Source organism: Chiloscyllium plagiosum, unplaced genomic scaffold (assembly GCF_037043375.1).
Source record: "Chiloscyllium plagiosum isolate Xiang-an unplaced genomic scaffold, Cpla_swu_hap1 HiC_scaffold_42, whole genome shotgun sequence".
NCBI classification, from domain to species: domain Eukaryota; kingdom Metazoa; phylum Chordata; class Chondrichthyes; order Orectolobiformes; family Hemiscylliidae; genus Chiloscyllium; species Chiloscyllium plagiosum.
The window spans coordinates 47,535,275-47,543,466 of NW_028270180.1; the positions used below are offsets into that span (position 1 = coordinate 47,535,275).

At 44.8% G+C, this 8,192-nt stretch overlaps 1 long non-coding RNA gene across 1 annotated transcript; it reads left to right on the forward strand.

Annotated features, from left to right (window-relative positions):
• Window positions 1–380: 380 nt before the first annotated feature.
• LOC148137686 (uncharacterized) lies at window positions 381–7,238 on the forward strand. Its single transcript, XR_015754112.1, has 3 exons — window positions 381–479; window positions 3,259–3,341; window positions 7,162–7,238. It is a non-coding gene; the product is annotated as an uncharacterized LOC148137686 (long non-coding RNA).
• Window positions 7,239–8,192: the final 954 nt, after the last annotated feature.

Genomic DNA, 8,192 nt, shown 5'->3' on the forward strand with positions numbered 1-8,192 from the left:
TTGGTGCTATACATCTCTATGTGGGATCATAACAGCTTATACAGCTCTGCTTCATCTCTGGGCTCCCTCATGACCACTTTGTCAATATCTAGCTTCCTCAGTCTCGAAAAATGCGTGTATATTTGGTCTGTTTAATATTTTACTATTACTTTTACAGACATTTTTGTAAGTTTATTTTTCACTGCCGCACAGCCCCTGACCATGTGCTGCTTATTAATTTTTTTCTGGAAAATCTTTGACAGTCAAGAATTCTTTTTTTCCAATAAGCAAGTGCATTTTCATTCCATTTCTAACTATCAAATTCTGCACCATTTTCATTCCCTGTAATCCATTTTGCACTCCCTGAAATATCAACTGTGTCTCCTTCCACAGATACCAATGATTAATGCCAAAGCCCTGTTGCCTGTGGAGAGGGTGATGTTTGACTTTCTTGTACAGCTGCAGTTTGTGTGGTGAAGGTGCTCCCACAATGTGGTTGGGTAAGAGACATTACAGAGTACTCATTACAGCAACAGTGATGATTTCAAGATAATGTCCAATTAAAGAACAGTTTGTAGTTTTGTTATCCTGCTTATAATTTCACAAAAATATTATTGGGAACTTTAGACATAAGGCCAGAGAAGGATGATATTAGGTCAGGTGACCAAAAGCATTGCCAAATAAGCAGGTTTTGAGGAATGTCTAAAGGAGGAAAGCAGATCTGTGAGGTTTTAGCTGTGAATTTCAGACCTTTTTGCTTTGGCAACTGTAAAAGCAGCCACACAGGTGAAGTAATGAACTAACAGATCATTGGGCGTCTCGAACAGAATGGGTTGTCGAGATCTCAAAGGGTGTGTGTTGCAGCGAGCTCGGGATGATCACAAGCAGGAATTGAATCAAGAGTGAGAATTTTAAATTGAGGGATGTGGGCCGGATGCTGGCAGGTGAGACTAGATTGGATTGGGATACCTGGTCGGCATGGACGGGTTGGATTGAAGGGTCTGTTTCCATGCTGTACATTTCTGTGGCTCTATGTTGTTGATTATGAATAGGAGCCTTTTGATGGATCGACAAATTTTGGTACGAGGGAGTACTTGGGCACCAGAGATATAGTGTTTCTTGAGATTACAGGGAGGTTGAATGTGGGCAGCTGGCCAGGAGTGTGTTTGGATAATGAAGTCTAGAGATAACACAAGGTGGATGAGAGTATATGAGCTGATACAAGGGTAGAATCAGCTAGAAATAGTGATCTTGGAGTGGGACTCGGCTGTCGCTCTCACCTCACCTCTCGGATTCAGCTGGTTGCCAGATTGTGAATCAGGGCGGCAACACCATCGGGAGCTGAGTGGCCCTGGTGGAGCCTAAAATGAGTGTCACTCAGCTGGCTGTTGCGGAGCAGCTGCTGCTTGATAGCCCTGTTGATGACATTTTCCATCATTTTACTGCTGATCGAGTGTGGACTGATAGATGGAAATTGGCTGGGTTGGATTGCCCTGTGTTTTTGTGTTGAACATTCCTGGGCAATGTTCCACATTGTCGGTAGATGCCAGTGCTGGAGCGGTACGTGTCTTGGTTGGTGGCAAGTTCTGGAGCACAAGCCATCAGTATTATTGCCAGAATATTGGCAGGGCCCGTAACCTTTGCACGACTTAACCATTTCTTGATGTTATTCAAACTGAATCGAACTGGCTTAAAACTCACATCTGTGATGTTGGAAACCACTGGAGAAGGCTGAGATGGATCATCTCACTTTGCACTTCTGGCTGCAGATTGCTGCAAATGCTGTCATCTTATCTGGTGCATGGATGTGTGAGGCCCCTCCATCAGTAAGGGTGGGGATATCTGTGATGCTTCCTCCAGTGAGTTGTTTAATTGTCCATCACCGTTCACAACTGGGTGTGGCAGAACTGCAGAGCTCCGATCTGTTCCATTGGATGTAGGATCGTTTAGCTCTGTTGCTTGCTGCTGATGCTGTTTGCAAATGGTCCTGTTTGGTAGCTTCACCAGGTTGGCACTTCATTTTTAGGACTGCCTGGTGCTGCTCATGGCATGCCCTCCTTTCCTGTCCATTGTGATGGGTGAGAGCAGGATTTACAAACCCATGAGATTACAGATTGTGCTGGAGTACAGTTCTGCTGCTGTTGATGTCCCACAGTGCCTCAGAGATACCCAGTTTGAGATCCTACATCTCTTCGAAGTCTGTCCCATTTAGAACGGTGATAGTGCCACTCAACACAGTGGAGGTTTTTCTCAACTTTAAGGCAAGACTTTGTCTCCGAAAGGAATGTGTGATGGTCGCTCTTACTGATACTGTCATGCACAGATGTATCTGCTGCTGGTCAATTCATAACAATGAGATCAAGTATGTTTTACACTCTTGTTGGTTCTCTCACCACCCGCTGCAGACTCAGTTGAGCAGCTGTATCCTTTAGGATCTGACCAGCTCTGTCAGTAAATCTGTTGCAGAGCTAGTCTCGATTGTGGACATTGAAATCCTGTACCCAGAGTACGTTTGACACCATTTTACTTCCTCAGTGCTTCCTCCAAATGTTGTTCAACATGAAGGAGAACTGATCCATCAGCCAAGGGAGGACGGGACGTGGTAATCAGCAGGAGCCATGAGACTTCCTGGTCTCCGGAGCCAATGCTGTGTACTCCCAGGGCAAATCCTCCCTGTCTGTACACCACTGTGCCACCACCTCTGCCTGGTCTGTCCTGCCGGTGGACAGGACATATCCAGAGATTTCAGGAGAAAGTGAAGACTGCAGATGCTGGAGATCAGAGTCAAGAGTCTGGAGCTGGAAAAGCACAGCAGGTCAGGGTGATGAAGGGCTGTGTCTCGAAACGTCGATTCTCTTGCTCCTCGGATGCTGCCTGACCTGTTGTGCTTTTCCAGCACCACACTCTCGATATCTAGGGATGGTGATGGTGGTGTCTGGTCATTATTTGTAAGGGATGATTCCGTGAATATGACTATGTCAGGCTGTTCCTTGACTAGTCTGTGAGACAACTGTCCACATTGTGGCACCAAAAACCATATGTTAGTGAGGAGGACGTTGCACCATTGAGAGGGCTGAATCTGTGGTTGTAATTTCTGGTGCCTTGTTAGTTGCCAACTGGTCCATCCAGTTTCATTCCTTTGTTGAGACTTTGCAGTGATTAATACAGTGAGCAGCTGGCTGGGCCACTGTCAGATTGGCAGGATTTTTTTGGCCATTGACAATGGTTTCATGGAGATCAGAAGATTCCTAATACATTGTTTTTTTTTCTTGAATTCAGATTCCACCATCTGCCAAGACGGGATTCGAACCAGGACTTCAGTCATTTGTTTTAATATTCTGGATAAAAGTTAAATACATCAGGTTTGTTCACTCATTTTAAATATCACTTACCCTGGTTTTGTTTCTTTGTAAAACACTGTCCATTATCCTGTCTCCTCCATCCTCCCCTCCAACAACGAGTGAAGAGCTCATGGAGTTTCTCTGTCACTAAGACTGAGATAATCCGATCTGCTGCTTCCCTCCCTCCCACCCACTAGCCCACTGAGCCAAACTGCCTCACGTGGTGTTCCTGGTTTTTATCCTAAACCTACATCTTTCTCCAGTCTCTTGTCAAGCCTTATCAGAGCTCACCTTGACCCTTTACCCTAATCTCGGTAAACTCACTTTCCAACTCTCTTTCCTCCGCTGCCGCCTCATCACTCCCCTTCGCCAATTCATAGATATTGTTCCTTGTTCTGTCTGTTGGTATTTTTTGGTTATGTCCTTCTCTCCCATTCTGTGGAAAACCAATATTTGACCTCACCGTTGTTGGAATATCCTGCTCCATCTCCACTCTCCCTTTCCTTTCTGAATTCCTTGCATTTGGTGTCCCTCAACGATCTATCCTTGGTCTCTCCTGTATCTCACGTACATAGTGCCAGGAGGTGATATCGTCCAAAAACACTGTGTTAGGTTTGACATGTACACTGACGATACCCAGTTCTCCCTTCCCATCATCCCTCTCCATTACTCCACTGTTACTCAGTTACCAAACTGCTTACCACATTGCCACTACTCGATTAGCTGCAGTTTCCTCCAATGAAACATTGTCACGGTTAAACCCATTGCCTTACCTTTACCTTTCTGCTGAGCCCCTCCCTCCCACTGGGAACTCTCTGAGGCAAAATGACACTCTTCACAATATTGCTGTTATATCTGACCCCAAGGTGACCTTCTGATCAGACATCCACACAATCACAACACCAGGAATTCCAATCTCTTAAACATTGCTTTTCTCCACCTCACCCCAGCTCCATTGCCACTGAAACCCCTTACCAGCGTCTGTGTCGCCTTATCTTGATGAATCCAAAACAGAACCCTTGATTCCATGACTCAGAATCTGATTTCAGACTCCCCTCTCAGTATTTACGCTCAGACACATCCTCTCAGTATTTATCCTGTCAAACCCCTTAAGAATCCCATCTGTCTCAATGAGATAACCTCTCTTTCTCCACAATCCAGTGAGTAGAGTCCCAACCTTTCCAGCCTTTATTTAAAAGATAATCCCTCCAAACCAGGGATCATCTAATTGAATTTTCCTTGAAATGCCTCCAATAAAGTGACACATTTCCTTATTTAAAGGGACCAAAACTGCTCTCGTTACTGCAGATATGGTGGTGTCACCAGCACTTCCATATGTTACTTTCAGGTATATACTCCAAACTCTCATACTGAAAACCTTTGAAACAAAACGTTCCATTCCCCTTCCTGATTCCCTGTTGTAACTGTGTGGTAGCTTTCTGTGTTTCCTGAACAATTACCCCGGTCCCTTTGTGGTGCAGCTTTCTACAGTTTCTACCATTTAAATAGTACTTTGTTCTTTTATTATCTCCTCCAAAATGAGCAACTTCCCATTTTCCCAAGTTACACCCCATCTGGCAACGTGTTGCCCCCTTCTCCTGTGCATCTCTCTTTTCATAATCCTCTTAGACCTTTACAGTTATGCCTTTTCTAGGAGATATTCCCCCCTTCCCATTCATCCAAACGTTTACTGGGAGCACTGGGCAGTGGGAAGCAGGCAGAGTTGCTATCTTTTTAGGGATACGCTTTGGAGTGATTGAGAGGATCTTCCTACCCATTGGTCAGGATGGAGACAACTTGCCCATCGTTAGGCATTAGCCTTTCACACCCATGTCTTATTGATGAGGCAGAGCGGCAGCACGGAATGAAAGAAAAGAAAGTCATTCTTGTTCCCCATATCTCACTGACGCTTGGGTCATTTTCTCCAATGTGTCAAAGAACTGCTGTGTTCAGTCACATGAGATCTCAAGTTGGAATCTCCTAGAAACCCACAGATTTCCCCCTGAGTTGACTGCTGATGTCCTCAAGGGTCATGTGTACAGTAATCCTGGGCCACGAGGAGGGGATGGTGTGAGTTTCTAACTTGAACTGAGAGTGACAGATTTTGTAAACTTGTATTACAGGATATTATAGGTGGACATTCAGATGGTAATCTCAGTAAATGTTAATAGACAATAGATAAATGTATGGTTATCCACTTTGGTGGCAAGAACAGGAAGGCAGATTACTACCTCAATGGAATCAATTTAGGCAAAGTGGCAGTACAGAGAGACCTGGGTGTTCTTGTACACCAGTCAATGAAGGCCAGCATGCAGGTACAGCAGGTAGTGAAGAAGGCTAATCGCATGCTGGCCTTCATAAGAAGAGGAATTGAGTATAGAAGCAATGAGGTGCTTCTGCAGCTGTACAGGGCCCTGGTGAGACCACACCTGGAGTACTGTGTGCAGTTCTGGTCTCCAAATTTGAGGAAAGATATTCTGGCTATTGAGGGAGCGCAGCGTAGGTTCACAAGGTCAATTCCTGGAATGGCGGGATTACCTTACACTGAAAGACTGAAGCGACTGGGCTTGGATACCCTTGAGTTTAGAAGACTGAGAGGGGATCTGATTGAGACATATAAGATTATGAAAGGATTGGACACTCTGGCAGCAGGAAACATGTTTCCGCTGATGGGTGAGTGCCGAACCAGAGGACACAGCTTAAAAATACGGGGTAGACCATTTAGGACAGAGATGAGGAGAAACTTCTTCACGCAGAGAGTGGTGGCTGTGTGGAATGCTCTGCCCCAGAGGGCAGTGGAGGCCCAGTCTCTGGATTCATTTAAGAAAGAGTTGATAGAGCTCTCAAGGATAGTGTGATCAAGGGTTATGGAGATAAGGCAGGAACAGGATACTGATTAGGAATGATCAGCCATGATCATATTGAATGGCAGTGCAGGCTTGAAGGGCTGAATGGCTACTCCTGCACCTATTGTCTATTCAATGTGTCATGTAATCCTGTTGAGTGTAAGGTTTATTATTCGAATGTGTAATTTTTGTGTAAGGATGCCTCAGAGAGAGCAGAATAATCTTAAAGGGGACAATAACCATTTTCTTTGGGGGGGGGGGAGCTGTTGTTTATTGGTATCAATGACATTGGAATAGAAGAGTTCACATTGTTGGATCATTTGAATCTCTTGTGGGGTAGAATTGAAATCCATCAGAAGGATGGATTGTCCCGGCACTGGAAAGGAAGAGTTGCTAGTGCTATTCAGGAGGCATAAAAATAGTGAAGGAATGTGGGTAAACCAAAAGAGAAAGTGAGGAAAGAGCTAAGTCTGAGGCTGATACAGTTCAGATGTCAAACAGTCAAGGCAGGCAAAGGCATGGCAGAGAACGAGGTAGGACTGAGCAGTTACACTGCATTTATTTCAATGCAGGAGGCCCGATAGGTCGGGCAGATGAGCTCAGGGCATAGTTTTGAACATGGCACTGGGATATTATAGCAATTACAGAGGCATGACTCAGGGATGGATAGGACGAGCAGCTTAATGTTCCGGTGTATAGATGCTATAGCAAAGATAGAAAGGGGGCAACAGAGCAGGGGGATGAGGTATTTTTGATTAGGGATAACATTACAGCTGGGCTTCAAGAGGGTATTCCTGGGAGTACATCCAGGCAAGTTGTACAGGTGGAACTGAGAAATAAGGGATGATCTTCTTACTGGGATTGTACTATTGACCCCTCCTCACCCCTTCCCCAATAGTCAGTGGGGAATTGAGAAGCAAATGTATAAATACATCACTTATCTGTAAGAATAGTATGGTTGTATACAAGACTTGACCTTTTTTATTCATTCACAGGATGCGGGTGTCACTGGCTGGGCCCAAAGGACAGTCACATTGCTGTGGGTCTGGAGTCACACGTAGGCCAGACCTGGTAAGGATGGCAGATTACTTCCCTGAAGAATATTAGTGAATCTGATGGGGTTTTTTTCGCAACAATCGACAATGGATTCATAGTCTTTCATCGATTCCTAATTCCAAATTTTTTATCGAATTCACATTCCACCATCTGCCGTGGCAGGCTTCACACCCAGAGCTCCAGAACTTTATCTGGGTGTCTGGATTATCCGTTTAGCCAAAATATCACTAGGCCATTTGGCAGGGTGAGTGACTGAGGTATCCGTAGGACAGCACATCAGCACCAAAATTCCCATGGTCTCTGCAGACCATAGAAAGGGCTAGGGAGGGAAATATATTCCTGGTGGTGGGATCTGACTGTAGGTAGCGGAAAAGTCGCTTTATCTGGTGATAAGTGGGGTGGCAAGTGAGGACCGGTGGATTAAATTCTTCTTGTGGTTGGAGGGGTGGTGTAAAGGTGAAGGTGCAGGAAGTGGAGGATATGCATTGAAGGGCATTGTTGATCACGTGGAAGGGAGATGTGGTGCTTGAAGTAGGAAACCTTTCTGCGATGTCCTGGAGTGGAATTGCTTCTCTTGGGAGCACATATGGCAGAAGCAGAGGAATGAGAGTACAGGATCACGTTTTTACTGAATATACTCGAGGGTAATCAGGAGAGTAAAAAGGGGAAATGACATATCTCTAGGAAATAGTTTAAGGAGAATCCAAAGAGATTTTTCAAATACATAAAGGATAAAAGAATAACCAGGCAGAGAATAGGACACCTTAAAGATCAAGGAGGCCATCTATGGAATAACAGGAAGTGGGAGAGATACTATGCTATTCTGTTCTAGAGAGTTTGGAGAAATAATAGTGATAACTTGAAAAGTGTCCATAATACAGAGGAGGTCGTACTGGATGTCTTAAATCGTAGCAAGGTGTATCCCAGAAACTTGTGGAAAGCTAGGAAAGTGATAGCAGTGCCCCTCCCT